General features: G+C 36.5%; 1 long non-coding RNA gene across 1 annotated transcript; it reads right to left on the bottom strand.

The window, feature by feature from the left end:
* Positions 1-16,952: 16,952 nt before the first annotated feature.
* Positions 16,953-18,314, bottom strand: LOC141396823 (uncharacterized). The gene is made up of 2 exons (XR_012411249.1): positions 17,394-18,314; positions 16,953-17,321 (listed from the first exon to the last, which is right to left on the bottom strand). It is a non-coding gene; the product is annotated as an uncharacterized lncRNA (long non-coding RNA).
* Between the last annotated feature and the right edge of the window lie 1,280 nt (positions 18,315-19,594).

Below are 19,594 nucleotides of genomic sequence, written 5' to 3'. Positions count from 1 at the left end.
CGTTCTTCGTGTTGCTACTGAATGCAGTGTTGCTCTATATGCCGCGTTCTTTTCTTCTGTAGCTTTACGACACTCCTAATCGTACCATTCATTTTTAGGTGGAGGTTTTTGGTACCCAAGTATGGTTTTTGCGGTAGTCTGAATGGAGTGGCCCATTCTTTGCCAACGTGCTTCTACATTATCGGGACAAGGAGTGCTGTTTTCCAGTATGCGATTCAGTTGAGCGGAGTAGGATTGTGCTGTCTGTTGTGTTTGCAGCTTCTCGACATCCAGCTTCCGTCCTGTGTTAGATCGCACTTTTGCCGCAACATTAAGACGAGTGCGTACCTTGGCTGTTACAAGGAAATGGTCCGAATCGATGTTCGCACCTTCCATCAATCACAACATGATCAATCCGATTTTTTTATTTTCCCATCCGGGGATATCCACTTAGCCTTGTGTATGTCGAGGTGTGGGAATCTGGTGCTGCTTACTACCATGTTCTTTGCCGCTGCAAAATCAATCAGCCTGATTCCGTTTTCGGATGTTACCTCATGAAGGCTGAATTTGCCGACCGTGGGACCGAATATATTTTCCCTTCCAATTTTAGCATTAAAATCTCCTAGAACAATCTTAATGTCATGGGCAGGGCAGCGGTCATATACTCTCTCTAGGCGCTCGTAGAATGTATCCTTGGTCTGTTCGTCTTTCTCTTCGGTCGGAGCATGGGCGCAGATGAGACTGATGTTAAAAAACTTTGCTTTTATACAGATTGTGGCAATTCTCTCATCAACCGGAGTAAAATTGGATACAAGATTTTTAAGTCTCCGGTTTACCATGACTCCAACACCTAGCTCATGCTTCGTTTCATGGCAGCTATAATACATTGCGTAATCGTTTGTGATCTTTACGTCTGCCCGATTCCATCGCACTTCCTGTAGGGCGATAATATCAGCATTGTACTTGTCAAGTACATTCGCCAATGCGTAAACTGCACCTACTCTGTAAAGAGTCCTGACATTCCAGGTGCAGATTCGCAGATCATGGTACTTAATACGTTTGCGGGGGTCGTCAACTTTAGAAGGGGCTTGTTTTTCTTCTTTCTCTTTGTTTTTTCATAGTAAGGTGTTTTGACGGGGTGATTTACTAGCCCAACGCCCAACCCAAGTTTTTATCGTTCTTATGGGTGAACGCATGGCACATGTTAGCTCACTACCTTAAACGGGCGTTAAAGGCAGCTCCCCAGTTGACACCACGGGGAGATCAGTGTCCACTTGAGATGAATGAGGGACCAAGATAAGTCCTGGGCTTTGCCATGTTAAAGCCGGTCAAGACCGTTCCTTGGTATCATTCATCCCCTACGTCACCCGAAGTTGTAGTAAATTTGGTATAATTTGGATTTGGAGGAACGGATAGAGCTTAAATCCTGAAATTTGAAATTAAGATAACTGTTGGAGTGTAGGAGTGAGATATGGAGGAAGGTTTGGAAAATCGTCCTCATTTGTACTATATGGTACAATTTGGAATTGGTAAAAGGATTAAACTGGTATGGTAGGATTGAGACATGGAAGTAGTTTTGAAAATTCGCATTTATGAGTACGAAATGTACTAAATTTGGTACAATAAAAAAGTTACAGAATAGGCCTACTGGATTTCTGAATTGTGTAAATGCATACTAAATGTATGCTAAATGGTACTACGTTTGGAGTAATGGTGGTATTGGATGAAGGGATAAAATTGGTATTCTATAATTTTGCATTATGGTCACAGGTGATGTAAGGAGAAAATTGGAACTTCAAGCGTACCAAATGTACTGGGATGAAATATATCGGGAATTCCAAAAATTTGGTAACATGGTAACAATTGGTGAGTGATGAGGTCATTTTGTAAATATAAGTATAGTCGAACCTCAGTTATCCGTAATGGTCGGGACCGGAGGCATTACGGATAATCGATTTTCCCAGATAATGGAGTAACACTATTTTCATATATTTTTAATCAAAACAGCAATTATGAATTTAATGTGAATTTCAAAAATTGAAATCGTTTTAAAATAATTAATTTTTGAATTGTTTTTGTCCATTGAAAATTGGTCGAATGAATTTTAATCCCGGATCATAAGCATTTTCGCGGTTCATCGGTGTTAAATGTCCGAAAATTCTGTGTGTTTCCTTTCCCGGATAATGGAGGTTTACGGATAATCGATTCCCTGATAATTGCGGTTCGACTGACTATAAGCGTACGGAAAGTAATAAATTGTACTAAATTTGGATGAAAGGATAAAGCTGGAATTCTTCCGATATTAGGGTCAATCCTGGTGGTGTTAAGATAAGAAGTTGATTTTGAAATAGATACTATAAATTTGCAAATTTGGAATGAATGTCACCGTTGATGTAGTAGTAGTATATTTTTATTTATGCATTTTTTCAGATATAGTTACATTTTACAATAGAAGCAATATATGTAAGTGATAAATAAAAATAAGATATTGTATGATATGAATAATTTGACACTGGACAATGGCCGTCTGCCTTCACCGTTGATGTATTTGGTATTAATACGAACAAATTTGAATTCGAGTCTTACAGAAACCCGCAATAAGTGTTCGAAAAGTATTAATTGTGTACCATTAGTATTAGGCACGTTAGTAATCGAAATTTGTAATTTGAACAATTTTTTCATATTTTACTTTATAAATTTTCAATGCTCAAAATATGTAAGCGGTAAATAAAAAATCTGTTTGCATCCTCTTTTCTATTAATGTGAACTTTTCGCTAACGAAGTAGCGGGCACATGCTAGTAGAATATAAAATATCAAACTCTAAACACATCCCGTTTGCAATGCTATTTTGTACTTTTGCAGTTTCCTTTTTTCCGCTGGTATGGTTATTTTTACTTCTTCATTCTCTTTTCCTTGTGATGTAAGCTTTACATTTAATAATTTATTTATTTGAAAAATCGAAAAGTTTTTACAGCACTGACAAGCAAGAAAAAGATAGCTGTAAAAGTTGTAAGTCAAAGTAACAAATTGTTTTACAACGTTTCAAAGATACCACCACTTTCGACATGAAATGTAGCAATAGTTGTTATTAGTTTATATTGGGTAAGTAGTTTTTATAATAAATAGATAGTGTGACTGCTACACTGACATAGATGTGACCAAGTTTATAATACCGTTTGATCAAGAGACTCATGTTAAATATAAGTACTGAAACATGCCTTGTTAATGGTGTTAAACAACACCACTGCTTAGTATCATTCATATTGTATATCACTCAAAAATACTTAAATACTTGCAACAAAAATACATGGTACCACTGTATACTACTTTATGTTTTACATTTCTGTTCTTCTCATTTGCCAAAAAAATAGCGTCTCTGCCGCATTTTTTCTATATTTTTACAACTGTTGCTTTTGTCGTTTACTTTAAATATTATTATTGCCCTATTCTTGCCTGCACTCTTTTTAGATTCCTCTCGAAATAAAATTTTAGTTTTGTTTTCTTTATGTATTGTGAATTACTAGATTTTTTTATGGTTCGATTTTTGGATTGGAATTGTGTAGTTTTATCTCTTTGCATTTTAATAGAAAAAGGTTTAATATTTCATTTTATTTCATTTAAGTCTTCTGATAGAAGATGGAAATCCATATATGTTCTATTAGTGACATTTTTATACCCTCCACCATAGTATGGAGGGTATATTAAGTTTGTTTTTCCGTTTGTAACGCATTGAAATACTCATTTGCGACCCTATAAAGTATATATATTCTTGATCAGGGTAAAATTCTGAGTCGATCTGTGCACGTCCGTCCGTCCGTCCGTCCGTCTGTGGTAATCACTCTAGCATCCACAAAAATGGAGATAGGACGCTGAAATTTTGGGAAAATGCGTCTTTTGTTTGCAGGCAGGTCAAGTTTGATGATGGGCTATATCGGTCCACGTTTTGGTATAGCCCCCATATAACGGTACCCCCCGATTTACGGTATTTTGATGTTTTTAGCTACATTTTCAGACCGATTTAGCTAAAATTTGACATCTAGGGTTCTTAAGTGTCAATATACTTATATAACAAAACTTGTGGACATAGGTCCACGTTTTGGTATAGCCCCCATATAACGGTACCCCCCGATTTAAGGTATTTTGACGTTTTTAGATACATTTTCAGACCGATGTAGCTATAATTTGACATTTAGGGTTCTTAAGTGTCAATAAACTTATATAACATAAGTTGTGGACATAGGCCCACGTTTTGGTATAGCCCCCATATAACGGTACCCCCGATTTACGGTATTTTCACGTTTTCAGCAACATTTTCAGACCGATTTAGCTATAATTTGACATTTAGGGTTCTTAGGTGCCAAAAAACTTATGTAACAAACCTTGTGGACATAGGTCCACGTTTTGGTATAGCCCCATAAAACGGTACCCCCCGATTTACGGTATTTTGGCGTTTTTAACTATATTTTCAGACCAATTTAGCTATAATTTGACATTTAGGGTTCTTAAGTGTCAACAAACTTATGTAACAAAAATTGTGGACATAGTTCCACGTTTTGGTATAGCCCCCATATAACGGTAACCCCCGATTTACGGCATTTTGACGTTTTTAGCTACATTTTCAGACCGATTTAGCTATAATTTGACATTTAGGTTAAGTGTCAATAAACTTATATAAGAAAACTTGTGGACATAGGTCCACGTTTTGGTATAGTCCCCATATAACGGTACCCCCCGATTTACGGTATTTTGACGTTTTTAGCTACATTTTCAGACCGATTTAGCTATAATTTGACATTAAGGGTTCTTAAGTGTCAGTTAACTTATATAACAAAAGTTGTGGACATAGGTCCATGTTTTGGTATAGCTCCCATATAACGGTATTTTGACGATTTACGGTATTTTGACGTTTTTAGCTACATTTTCAGACCGATTTAGCAATAAATTGACATTTAGGGTTCTTAAGTGTCAATAAGCTTATATAACAAAACTAGTGGACATAGGTCCATGTTTTGGAATAGCCCCCATATAACGTTACCGCCCGATTTCAGGTATTTTGACGTTTTAAGTCACATTTCTAGACCGAATTAGCTATAATTTGATATTAAGGGAAATATGAAAAAGGAAAATATGAAAAAAAACCAAAAAGTTGAAACACAAAAAATGCCATAACGCATTTTTTTTTCAACGGATTTTGTTTCCTACGTGCTAACTGTAAATAATTGTACTGTTAGGTGTCATTTACGCAGCCTGGAGCACAAGGAAAAACATTTTACTGTTTTTTAATGCGTTTTTGTCACACTTAAACCACTATTAATTAGCCATTTGTTAACCAATTTTAAAAATCGATGGCTTGTTCGAAAGGCATTACTCTCCCCTTTATAATGAAAAACAGTGTGTGCAAATTGGTTGTGGAAAAAAGAAGTAATGTCCGTTTAAAGTAGCAAATTCAAGAAAGCCCATTTTTCACTACATTTACCGTTATAAAATGAAAAACCGAAGTGACCCAAAGAAACTAAAGGTATTTTCGACTTCTGTGGACTCCCACAAAACCGAATTTATGCATTAGAACCCCTGCAAATTTTCACTGTAGCACAGTGTTATTGTTGATAACAGTCAATTCTTAATTCGTTATTTTTGAGCACGTAATTTGTCCAGGGTTATTCAGGAAAATAATGAAGAGGTTTCTTAAGAGTGGGTTTGGACTCAGACATTTCCATGTAAAACTTTTCTACATGTAGTGTCATAAGACACGCCGTTTGGACTCGGCGAAAAAAAAGTATCGAGAGCTAATGATATGAAAGAAGTCTCTCGTGTCCCTTCGAGGATACGAATGTTTGTAATTTTCTTCGATTTCATCCAATGATATAAACCTATATTCCTGTAGAAAGTATGCCTTATATCTCAGATATTTCACCACTCATATGTACTTACACAAATGCTACTGACTTGAAGCTCAGGAGTTCTGCTTAAATATTAAAGAAATAATAAAAACAAGTAAGACAGGGCCGAACATATGATACCCTACTCCACTGCACCTGGGCACTATTTACCAAGGAATTTATTTTATATGATTGCGACATATTTTAGCCGTCCGGTCATACATACATAAGTTGATATACATGGTAACATACCAGAGATATAGAACATACATATACGTCGCCATTACTGGAAACGTAAGGTATTATTTTCCGTATTTTATAATGACCAATCGGGGCTATTTCGCTACATATTATTAAAACAAGTTATGAAGTATCAGCCAGCTGTGCCGACGGAGATATACCCTTAGACTCGGACACAAAGAAAATAAGTAAACTCAATACTTATAACGCCTCTCTGTTCTTATACCCTCAGCCTTTAGGATAGAAAGGGTATATTCACTTTGATACGACCAAAAATGTGCTTCATCGAAATAACTGTTTTAGACAACAAGTATGTTTGGACGAAATTCGTTTCAGACAATTTGGAGTCGATTTAGCCATGTCCGTCCGTCTGTCTGGCTGGCTGGTGCGCACGATAACTCTCGAACGGATCAACCGATTCGAACCAAGATCGAAGATGAGCTATATCGGTCCACTCCTTCCGGTACCTCCCCCACAGAAGTTAAACATTTTTCTGTAAAATGGCGTGAACGATAACTCTCGAAGGTAGCAATCGATTTGGTCCAAACTTTGCACACCGCAGATACAGTTCGGGTACAAATATGGTATATATCGGTGTACTGCTTCGGGTACCTCCCACACAAAAATTCGCATGAAGTGAAGTTTAAGATCACCTCTAGGATAGTTTTGAAATTTACTTCATTAGGTTGCGGCTCTCTTTACGACGGTGCAATATTTTCCTGCGCAAGTCTATATTTCCCGAGGTATCAGGTTGGAATATGGATTATATCGGTCCACTCCTTCGGCTACCGTCCACACAAAATGCGCATAAAATGAAGTTTAGGAGCTCCTCTCGGATAGTTTTGAAAATTTTTCAGTAAGTTTTCCTTGCGGGTCCCATTACGATGGTGCATGTTTTTCTTGTGTAAGTCCATACTTCCTGAGATATTGGCCTAAAAGCTCCAAGAACCCTGACGGCACCAACCAAAATGGCAAATCCGCAGGATAATTCTCGCAATGAGTTTCTTATTGGTGCAGACTTTGCACATCGTATTATTTCATACAGTCATGTGTCAGGTTGGAATATGAACAATATCGATCCATCCCTTCGGGTACCTCCGACAAAAAATTCGGATAAAGTGAAGTTTAAGATCTCCTCTCTCATCTTTCTGACTCTGTTTTCAGTAGGTTGTTCTAGCGGACTCATTTACAACGGTACAGTTTTTTTGCGAAGTAAGTCAATACTTCCTGAGATAATGGCCCAAAAGCTCCAAAACCCAGCCGGCACATACTAAAATGGCTATACGGCTATAACTGTAAAACTTTTTCAAAAATTTCTTTCAAACTAAGTTTAACGTAATTTAATATTTCAAGTCTTTTATGAAGAAGTTTGGTTACTAAAAATGTTTGGTTATGTCAATGAATTGGTGCCCCACATTACGGTACATACATACATATTTTAATTAGAGTTGGGCAATCTGGTTCAATTGAACGATCCGGTTCACTATCTCGTTCAATGGACACCGGTAATTTCTTCGACAAAACTGTGTATACTTAATTTCACACGCTGGTTTTTATGTTACTCATTCGTTTTTGAACGAGGACAGTGATCCGGATCGTTCAATTGAACGAGATTGCCCAACTCTAATATTAAAGCAAACATTTGGTCAGTGGCTGAGGGTATTTCTCCGATACTGATACTTTCTTACTTACTTCCATACTTAGCTGGCCCATTACAGAACATTTGTTCCATAGGCCGAACTAAGAAAAGATCTCCATTTCTCTCTATTTGTTGCTTCGCACTCTGGAATACCGTGCATTTTCATCTCTTCATCCTCTTGTTTGCGCCATCTATCCCTCGGCCTAGCAATTCAGCGTGAACCGCCAAGCGGTCCGTATTTATACACCTTTTTAGAGAGTTCGTCTTCGCTCATTCTTATGATATGGCCTAGCCAACGCAATCGCTGCATCTCGATACGATTAACTATATTGATGTCGTTGTACAGCATATACAGCTCGTGGTTCATGCGAAGTCGATATTCACCGTCAACGCAGATTGGTCCGTAGATCTTTCGAAGATTTTTTCTCTCAAACACAACAAGCACTCCCATGTCTGCTTGCGCAAGTACCCAGGCTTCGGAGCCATACATCAGCAAGGGTAGTATCAGTGTTTTGATACTTTCTTACTTATTTTTATACCCTCCACCATAGTATGGAGGGTATATTAAGTTTGTTTTTCCGTTTGTAACGCATTGAAATACTCATTTGCGACCCTATAAAGTATATATATTCTTGATCAGGGTAAAATTCTAAGTCGATCTGAGCACGTCCGTCCGTCCGTCCGTCTGTGGTAATCACTCTAGCATCCACAAAAATGGAGATAGGACGCTGAAATTTTGGGAAAATGTGTCTTTTGTTTGCAGGCAGGTCAAGTTCGATGATGGGCTATATCGGTCCACGTTTTGGTATAGCCCCCATATAACGGTACCCCCCGATTTACGAAATTTTGACGTTTTTAGCTACATTTTCAGACCGATTTGGCTATAATTTGACATTTAGGGTTCTTAAGTATCAATAAACTTATATAACAAAAGTTGTGGGCATAGGTCCACGTTTTGGTATAGCCCCCATATAACGGTACCCCCCGATTTGCGGTATTTTGACGTTTTTATCTACATTTTTAAACCGATTTAGCTATAATTTGACATTTAGGGTTCTTAAGTATCAATAAACTTATATAACAAAAGTTGTGGGCATAGGTCCACGTTTTGGTATAGCCCCCATATAACGGTACCCCCCGATTTGCGGTATTTTGACGTTTTTAGCTACATTTTTAGACCGATTTAGCTATAATTTGACATTTAGGGTTCTTAAGTATCAATAAACTTATATAACAAAAGTTGTGGGCATAGGTCCACGTTTTGGTATAGCCCCCATATAACGGTACCCCCGATTTACGAAATTTTGACGTTTTTAGCTACATTTTCAGACCGATTTGGCTATAATTTGACATTTAGGGTTCTTAAGTGTCAGTAAACATATACAACAAAACTTGTGGACATAGGTAAACGTTTTGGTATAGCCCCCATATAACGGTACCCCCGATTTGCGGTATTTTGACGTTTTTAGCTACATTTTTAGACCAATTTAGCTATAATTTGACATTTAGGGTTCTTAAGTATCAATAAACTTATATAACAAAAGTTGTGGGCATAGGTCCACGTTTTGGTATAGCCCCCATATAACGGTACCCCCCGATTTGCGGTATTTTGACGTTTTTAGCTACATTTTTAGACCGATTTAGCTATAATTTGACATTTAGGGTTCTTAAGTATCAATAAACTTATATAACAAAAGTTGTGGGCATAGGTCCACGTTTTGGTAGAGCCCATATAACGGTACCCCCCGATTTAAGGTATTTTGACGGCTTTAGCTACATTTTCAGACCGATTTGGCTATAATTTGACATTTAGGGCTCTTAAGTGTTAATAAACATATATAACAAAACTTGTGGACATAGGTCCACGTTTTGGTATAGCCCCCATATAACGGTACCCCCGATTTGCGGTATTTTGACGTTTTTAGCTACATTTTTAGACCAATTTAGCTATAATTTGACATTTAGGGTTCTTAAGTATCAATAAACTTATATAACAAAAGTTGTGGGCATAGGTCCACGTTTTGGTATAGCCCCCATATAACGGTACCCCCCGATTTGCGGTATTTTCACGTTTTTAGCTACATTTTTAGACCGATTTAGCTATAATTTGACATTTAGGGTTCTTAAGTATCAATAAACTTATATAACAAAAGTTGTGGGCATAGGTCCACGTTTTGGTAGAGCCCATATAACGGTACCCCCCGATTTACGGTATTTTGACGGCTTTAGCTACATTTTCAGACCGATTTGGCTATAATTTGACATTTAGGGCTCTTAAGTGTTAATAAACATATATAACAAAACTTGTGGACATAGGTCCACGTTTTGGTATAGCCCCCATATAACGGTACCCCCCGATTTGCGGTATTTTGACGTTTTTAGCTACATTTTTAGACCGATTTAGCTATAATTTGACATTTAGGGTTCTTAAGTGTTAATAAATATATATAACAAAAGTTGTGGACATAGGTCCACGTTTTGGTATAGCCCCCATATAACGGTACCCCCCGATATACGGTATTTTGACGTTTTTAGCTACATTATCAAACCGATGTAGCTATAATTTGACATTTAGGGTTCGCAAATGTCAATAAACATATATAACAAAAGTTGTGGACATAGGTCCACGTTTTGGTATAGCCCCCATATAACGGTACCTCCCGATTTACGGTATTTTGACGGCTTTAGCTACATTTTCAGACCGATGTGGGTATAATTTGACATTTAGGCTCTTAAGTGTTAATAAACATATATAACAAAACTTGTGGACATAGGTCCACGTTTTGGTATAGCCCCCATATAACGGTACCCCCGATTTGCGGTATTTTGACGTTTTTAGCTACATTTTTAGACCGATTTAGCTATAATTTGACATTTAGGGTTCTTAAGTATCAATAAACTTATATAACAAAAGCTGTGGGCATAGGTCCACGTTTTGGTATAGCCCCCATATAACGGTACCCCCCGATTTGCGGTATTTTGACGTTTTTAGCTACATTTTTAGACCGATTTAGCTATAATTTGACATTTAGGGTTCTTAAGTATCAATAAACTTATATAACAAAAGTTGTGGGCATAGGTCCACGTTTTGGTAGAGCCCATATAACGGTACCCCCCGATTTACGGTATTTTGACGGCTTTAGCTACATTTTCAGACCGATTTGGCTATAATTTGACATTTAGGGCTCTTAAGTGTTAATAAAGATATATAACAAAACTTGTGGACATAGGTCCACGTTTTGGTATAGCCCCCATATAACGGTACCCCCCGATTTGCGGTATTTTGACGTTTTTAGCTACATTTTTAGACCGATTTAGCTATAATTTGACATTTAGGGTTCTTAAGTGTTAATAAATATATATAACAAAAGTTGTGGACATAGGTCCACGTTTTGGTATAGCCCCCATATAACGGTACCCCCCGATATACGGTATTTTGACGTTTTTAGCTACATTATCAGACCGATGTAGCTATAATTTGACATTTAGGGTTCGTAAATGTCAATAAACTTATATAACAAAAGTTGTGGACATAGGTCCACGTTTTGGTATAGCCCCCATATAACGGTACCCCCCGATTTACGGTATTTTGACGGCTTTAGCTACATTTTTAGACCGATTTAGCTATAATTTGACATTTAGGGTTCTTAAGTATCAATAAACTTATATAACAAAAGTTGTGGACATAGGTCCACGTTTTGGTATAGCCCCTATATAACGGTACCCCCCGATATACGGTATTTTGACGGTTTTAGCTACATTTTCACACCGATGAAGCTATAATTTGACGTTTGAAGTTCTTAAATGTCAATAAACTTATGTGACAAAACTTGTGGACATAGGTCCACGTAATTTGACATTTGAAGTTCTTAGTGATCACAACACCTCTCCATCAAAAATTGTCAACATAGGTGCATGTTCGGATATAGCTCCCATGTAACGGTACCTCCCAATTTTCAGTAATTTTGCTATTTTAGCTACAGTTTTTAACAGAACTAACTGTAATTTACATTTGAAGGTTGTAGTGGTCACCACACATCTGCATCAACAATTTTCAACATAGCCCCAATATAACGATACTTCCCGATTTTCGGTATTTTGAGGATTTTACTTAAAATGTTTAACCGAACGTAGGTCCATGTTTTTGTATAGCCCCAAACAAACCTCCCGATTTTCCGTACCTTAGCTTTATTTTTTGGACGAATTTCTGTAATTTGAAATTTAAAAGTCAACAAAAGTTCTGCAACAAAAATTGTTCATTTAAGTTCATATTTTCGTATAGCCCAGATACCTCCGAACTAGCTGTTAATGACATTTGAAGTTCCCACGTTATGTACCGATTTTCGATATTTTGAGGATTCTAGCTAAGTTTTTTAACCGAATTAGGAGTTATTTGACATTAAAGGCTCCCATCAAAAACTGTCAACATATTATAACCCCTATATAACAGTACCTCCCAATTTCTAGCCCACCAAAAATTGTCAACAGTTAGATATAGGCACCATAAAAAAGGACCTCCCGAATGAAGCATTTTATGTACATTATCTGACATTTTAACGTACTCACTTAAAGTTGGGGACATGAATGAATATTTTATGGTGGAGGGTATGAAAAGTTCGGCCCGGCCGAACTTAATGCTTTTTTACTTGTTTTGTTTTGAATTTTTCGTTAATTACTCAAGAAGAATGAACATTGACTCCCAAAGAAATTGTACTGTCGTAACAGGGGCCAGAAAGACAAAAAAGTTAAACGAGATGAGTCCTTAAACGGCACTTTTTCCAAAATTTGTGTGGGAGGCACCAGAAGGATGTAGTCCACATTCGGACGTAATCCAAGTCTCTAATAAATAATAAGATGTACAAAATTAAGACCAAAACGGCTCCTCCCTTCGAGGGTTATCTTAGGCACTAGTTAGTTTAGTTGGCGTCGTCTTAGGACTTGCCCCAATAAAACTGCACCGTCGTAAAAAAAGCCGCATGGCGAACATGTTTCAAACAAATTCAAACTTAAACTAAGTTTGGACAAAATTTACGAGACCTAAAATTAGAACCAAATAGGTTGATTTTTCGACAGTTATCATGCGCACCAGGCAACCATATATTCGGACGGACATGGGTAAGTCGACTCCAAATTGTCTGAAATAGATTTCGTGCAAACATACTTGGGGCCTTAAATCATTATTTCGGTAATCACGTTGGCTTGAACGTTGAGGGTATAAACAAATATTAAAAGAATTTTAGAAATAGTTTTTCGTGTCGATCAATGAAACAAAGACCAATATTTCGAGGTACTATTACATTACTTTTTACCCAAGGTATCAGAAAAACTTCAAGACCCCGTACAGCTTTGTAATTTGTAACAATTTAAAATCCTGGGAATCCTTCTTTCATGATTTGAAAACTTTTCTATCATGACTGCATGGAATGTAAATTTAGTTCTATGTAAGAAAATCGCAACAGTATAAAACGACTCACATGTTAGGCAGTAGTTCAGTTATCTAACCGCTATATTCATGATTGGTTTCAAGTCGATTTTCGTTGATTGCCGAAATATGTCTTCTAGAAATAAAATATAGATCAAAAATTTAACATGGATATTTTTCCCACAAAAGTTCACCCGCTAAAATCCGCTCATTATCCGTAAATGTTGACATCTTCCTTGAACAAAATGCTTACCTCGTGTAAAAATGTGTCAATATTAAATTATAACTGCGAACTCTGGTTATGATTACACTGTGACACAAAATAGAAGTCAAAGTCTGGGGGGTGGAAAATTTCTATTAGAGATGAAAGCCCTTGATGAGTATACTAAGAACCCAAAAGGAAATTTCCGCCATATGTCAAGTTTTTGATTTTTTCCCTATAATACTTGGGAAAATAGCTCTATATCTCTGTTTGGCGTTGCTGTACCTTCGTTTTGAAGTGACATGTCTGCAGTGAAATCGATTGGCGAATCTTTTTGTAGAACATTTCATTCTTCTAACTCAATGCCTTCCATGTCCTTTTCGTCCTTTATTTCTTGAACCGTAGTGAAAGTACCACAAGATGAGATTTTTCAGCATCCAAATATTCTACAAAAATGTTGCTCAGTAGATTTTAGGTACGGTTCTTCTTGACAACTAATCGATTTTGTCCCGTTTTCATTGTCTTTTTTCACATTTATTCGGACTTGGTTCAGAATTAAACTATGTTCTGTTTTTCTGTATATTCGTTATTTGTTGTGTATAGGTATGTAGACATAACAATTGGTTATTGCTTATGTAAACATCTGGGGTGCTTCTGAAATATTTACGACAAATAGCTCTTGTAATGACGAACACGTTAATAACAAATTTTCTTGGAGGATAGATCCGGTTATCTCAATTTTTGAACCGGATATTCTGACATTAAAACCGATTTTTGAACCGGTTTTAAGTAACCGATTAAACTTATATGTATACCATTAAAAAGCTTATAGAGTTGTCAATCAAATTAAATTAATTCGCTTATGAAAACTTTGTTAGTTGCAGTCCTAGAACAAAAACCCGTTTTCTTAAACCGATTTTAAGAAAAAATATCAGTACGCGCATATATGGAGATCAAAGGCTGGGGGGTGAAAATTTCTTTTTGGCGATGAATGTCGATGAAGATAGTGTGATGAACCCGGAAGGACAGTTCTGCCACAGGTCAAACTTCTGAGTTATAGCGAATTGCATTCTTTCTGTATACCTATATGACAAAAAACCTAACAAAATTTGATCACGCCATAACTCAGAAGTTTGACCTATGGCAGAACTGTGCTTCCGGGTTCATCACACTATCTTCATCGACATTTATCGCCAAAAAGAATTTTTCACCCCCCAGCCTTTGATCTCCATATTTGCGCGTACTGATATTTTTTCTTAAAATCTGTTTAAGAAAACGGGTTTTTTGTTCTAGGACTGCAACTAACAAAGTTTTCATAAGCGAATTAATTTAATTTGATTGACAACTCTATAAGCTTTTTAATGGTATACATATAAGTTTAATCGGGTACTTAAAACCGGTTCAAAAATCGGTTTTAATGTCAGAATATCCGGTCAAAAATTGAGATAACCGGATCTAACCTCCAACAAAATTTGTTATTAACGTGTTCGTCATTACAAGAGCTATTTGTCGTAATTATTTCAGAAGCACCCCAGATGTTTACATAAGCAATAACCAATTGTTATGTCTACATACCTATACACAACAAATAACGAATATACAGAAAAACAGAACATAGTTTAATTCTGAACCAAGTCCGAATAAATGTCAAAAATGACGATGAAAACGGGACAAAATCGATTAGTTGTCAAAGAGAACCGTACCTAAAATCTACTGAGCAACATTTTTGTAGAATATTTGGATGCTGAAAAATCTCATCTCGTGGTACTTTAACTACGGTTCAAGAAATAAAGGACGAAAAGGACATGGAAGGCATTGAGTTAGAAGAATGAAATGTTCTACAAAAATATTCGCCAATCGATTTGACTGAAGACATGTCACCTCAAAACGAAGCTACAGCAACGCCAAAAAGAGATATGGAGCTATTTCCCCAAGTATTATAGGGAAAAATCAAAAACTTCATCGCGCGATATCTCAGAAACTTGACCTATGGCGAAAATTTCCTTTTGGGTTCTTAGTATACTCATCAAGGGCTTTCATTTCCAAAAGAAATTTTCCACCCCCCAAAAATGCTGCTGCACAGTGTTATTATACACAAATTTAAAAGTGTGGAGTTTCTGTATATACTAGGCTGTAACTCTGTTATCTGAGTACGTACATCAACATAATTGACATCTATGGAAAGGTCAAGAGATCATCTTTCAAAAATAATTCACGTGGGAGGAATGTGTCTACCTGAAATAAAGTTTTGGTCTATTTCACCCGCTAAAAACTATCTGATCATCATGTAAATTTGTAGGCTTCTTTTCTGTCATAAGCTCACACCTTATTTAAAATTACGCTGATCGGACTATGATTACGACCTACAGAGCAGATACAAATTCGGATAAAAAATTTTGTTTTTTGGTCCATTTCACCCCCTAAATATTTCGCGATCATCACAAATAGCGATCTATTCTGATGTGAAACCAACCTCCATACCAAATTTCGTGACGATCGGTCCATAATTGCGGCCTGGGGTTTGATTACAATTTATAATGGATAGAAGGACACATGGACCGACGGACGCACATCGCTATATCGTTTTATCTCGTCGAGATATGAAAAATACTATATAACTTTGGGGTATACGACATATATTTCGTGGTGTTACATGATTTTTTTTTAGCAAAAAAAGTTATAATACCCTTCCCACATGTGTGGAAATAATAATTTTATATAAGAAAGCTTTTTGTTTGAATGCCCCATAATAGAAGCCAAGATTTTCGTTTAAAAAAATAATTAATATCCAAAAACTCACCAAATCTAAAGGTCATCCCACCTTTATAACAAGTAAAAAAGTATCAGTCGGCTTGGCCGACAGAGAAATACCCTCAGCCTGTGTGTATTGAAACAATTTTTTCTCAAAAAACGTATGTATTTAGAGGGTTTTAAAAATGTTGGGGGTATGAAACGACAAAAATATTGATTAGGATTAAAGAGCAAAAGTTTTTCGGAGGAAATACTTAAGGGAATGGATCGACATTGACCATTAGGGAATTAGATCTCCAGCCACTACATATGGTGCCATAGGGGGTTTTTACACCCTTCGGGCTGTTTGCTCAAGAAGTGCGGTTTTGCCCCTGAAAAAAACTTGTTGCGTGTGGTCCCAAAATTGTATTAAATTTTACAATTCTTATCTACCGGCAGCATCTCCACAACGTGATATTCCAAGCTATCGGCAAAAGAGAAATAAACCGGATACGCGAAGCGGCCGATAGAGTAGGGCTTGAAAAAAATCAGTATTGCCACATAAGAGGGTAATTAGTGAAAACGTAACGTGAGCCCCAATACAACCATGTGTGGGCAATACTGGGTTTGTACGGGGCGATGAAAGAGAATTAGTAAATGTCAGGAAAATTAGAGAAAATGATGGAAAAGAGGGAAAATTCGGTGTGATGGCTGCGGTATATAAGGCGTAACGGAGAGAAAATTCGCCATTTAAGTTATTGGTGTTAATACAAAGCGTATCTTGGTTGTTAAAGAAAATATAATAAAAAAAAAACCCGAAAATCCCCAAATTAAATAAAAATAACCATTAAATATTCAAGGGAAAAAAATTCCTATAATTTTATTTAAATTGATTGTGTTGTTTTTCATGTGCTTGTGCGTACAAAAACATGTAAGTTGTCTGGCTTATTTTTTTTGTGAGTTGTAGTTTGGTGTTACAATGTGGTTCTTTTTGTTAAAGATAACGCCAAAGGTAAAAACGACAGCACCTATCAAAACTCTGACCCCTCCGAATGTTTACGTGGAGGATGTCATCAAAATTTTAAGGAAATCCTGCGAAGATTTGACCAAAGTAGACCAGAATAAATTGCCAAAGTTTATTAGTGGAGCCATTTGCACAGGGACGGGGATCATTTTGCTGTTGTGGCGTCTAGAACATTTCTCAGCCCAAGACAGAAAAACCTCATCATCTGAAAGCATATAAAAAAACAAAGACCTAAGTACTTGGTCCACCAGGTAATTTATTTGACGTGAATACTTACACTCTCTGAATTCAAACAACCATCTGAGGCCAACTGGTTTGCATCTGATTCCTTTTCTTTATTGGAATGCGCATGCGCGCCTGTAATGATGCTTGATATCTGAAATTGAAAGAAAACGATTGATTTAAAATTTTTGCTGATACTTATGCTTTAAATTATAACCAATAACTAAAAAAAAAAACAAAACAAGAAGATTAAGAATTATTTATGCTTAGGTTAAGTGTGATTGTCCGTAGTTAGTATATTTTACTTTTAAGATTCAAAATTTTGTTAGGATTTCTAACGCCTTAGAGTTTACGTGAGCGTAGGGTTACACTGATGTACGATAGGAATAATTGGAATTGATTTTGTGTATGGACATATGGTAACGTCCATGATACCTTCGTAACAGAGCTCTATTAGGAGGTTGTAGTTTTTTTTTAAAGTGGCCATATTGGCGTAAAAATATTCCTAAGCGTATTAGTTGGTAGCCTGAGCGATTGGCTCACGATAGAAGCGTCGGTGTTAGGAGTTCAGAATATTGACTTTGTTTAAATGATTTGCTGTTAGGTTTAAGTTTAAAAAATGTCAATAAAATATTTTAATGTTTGATTGTATGTCATTATAATGAATTGCTAAGTGTTTCTTTGTGAGGGAGTGAATAGGATGTAAGTTACTGTTCGGTAAGTGTGTGTGGCTTTCGGGGCTCTTAAAAAAAATATTTCTATTAGGACAAAAGAGTCAAGGTAGGGTGGGCAAGTGTGGGAACGAAGACAGCAAGTTCCCTGGTCATGGTAGTATGTTGTGTTTGTTTCGTTTTATTTTGGTTGTGTATGTATTCCCCCTTCTCATTATTGTTTGACCCCTAGGGCTGATGGTGGCAGGGTTAAGAACCCCCTGAATGTGTGTGCCCCGACTGAGCGAGTTGGAACCCCACCATAGCGCCGCATTAGGCGGTACATAACAAACTATTTCCTTCGTAATTGAGGAAGCGAATGCAAGTTGCTTCAACAAAAATCAAAGTGATTCGATAGCAGGTCTTAAAGTGAACTTATCCGAAATTTTGTTTGGGAAGTACTGGATGAAGTGGACAAATATAGTCCATATTTTAACCTGGTCTATATATAGTAGATATATTAGGATATGTAAAGTATAGACCAAATCGGCCACTCTCTTAAAAAGTTACCGTACAAACAATTTTTCCGAACATTTTCGAAACTATGTTTGGACAAAAAAATTATTAAGACCAAATTTTGGACCCAATCGGCAGATCCGTTCGAGAGTTATCGTGCGCTCCAGCCAGACAGACGGACAGACAGACAGACGGACGGACATTGCTCAATCGACTCCAAATTGTCTGAAACACATTTCGTCCAAACAGACTTGGGGTCTAAAACCATTATTTCAATGAGGCACATTTTGCCCGTATGAAAGTGTATATGGGCAAAACTGCCAATTATTTCATATTCCATTTCCAAAAAATTGAAGTTTTTCTTTTCGCGCTACATTAACGAGTTTTGGTACATAGGTTAAGAAAAAATTCCCCAGTACAAATCCGCTCGCGAGCAAATTTTTGGTTGTTTCGGACAAATGTTATCGCGGTTTTACTTCTGCTTTTAAGAAAAAATTATAATAAACACGCAAAATATTTTATTGAGCACAATTGTCACTAAAAAGTTATCACGAAGTGACGTCATTAAGTAGATTGCATAATATTTGTAAAATGTTACTCAGCATTCGCGGAATTTACAAAAAATTGACAAAATTTTAAATTTAATCCGAATTTTTTGAAAATATAGGTCCATTAACCCGTCAAAAATTACAAAAAAAGTAACAATTTTAAAGAAAGACTTCACGGGGAATCGAATGAGACCAAACTTATAATCATCGGGATAGTAGTTAGGATATTATAGCCAAAATAAGCACATATTTGTGTTACAAAAAACAAATTTTGGTTTGGAATAATAGTTTTCACATGCATTCTAGTGTTGAAAATATTGGAAAATTCTATAGGAGTACTTCTTTTATTTTTCTTGAAACTCCCAAGAAAATGGGCGGATTTTGCTTTATCTACATTCACATAGAAGGTTTCCCATTGAGGAAAGTTATCGGGTTGTTGAAATAAATCATTAGACTTCTTAAACGGAAATAGAGTTCAAATAAACCACTTTAACTTATATACATTATTAAAATATGTGTAAATCGCGTAAGTATCAAAATCG

Source organism: Musca autumnalis, unplaced genomic scaffold (genome assembly GCF_047663935.1).
Source record: "Musca autumnalis isolate F117 unplaced genomic scaffold, ASM4766393v1 scaffold_3, whole genome shotgun sequence".
NCBI classification, from domain to species: Eukaryota; Metazoa; Arthropoda; class Insecta; order Diptera; family Muscidae; genus Musca; species Musca autumnalis.
This window is presented reverse-complemented; position numbering and strand designations above follow the sequence as displayed.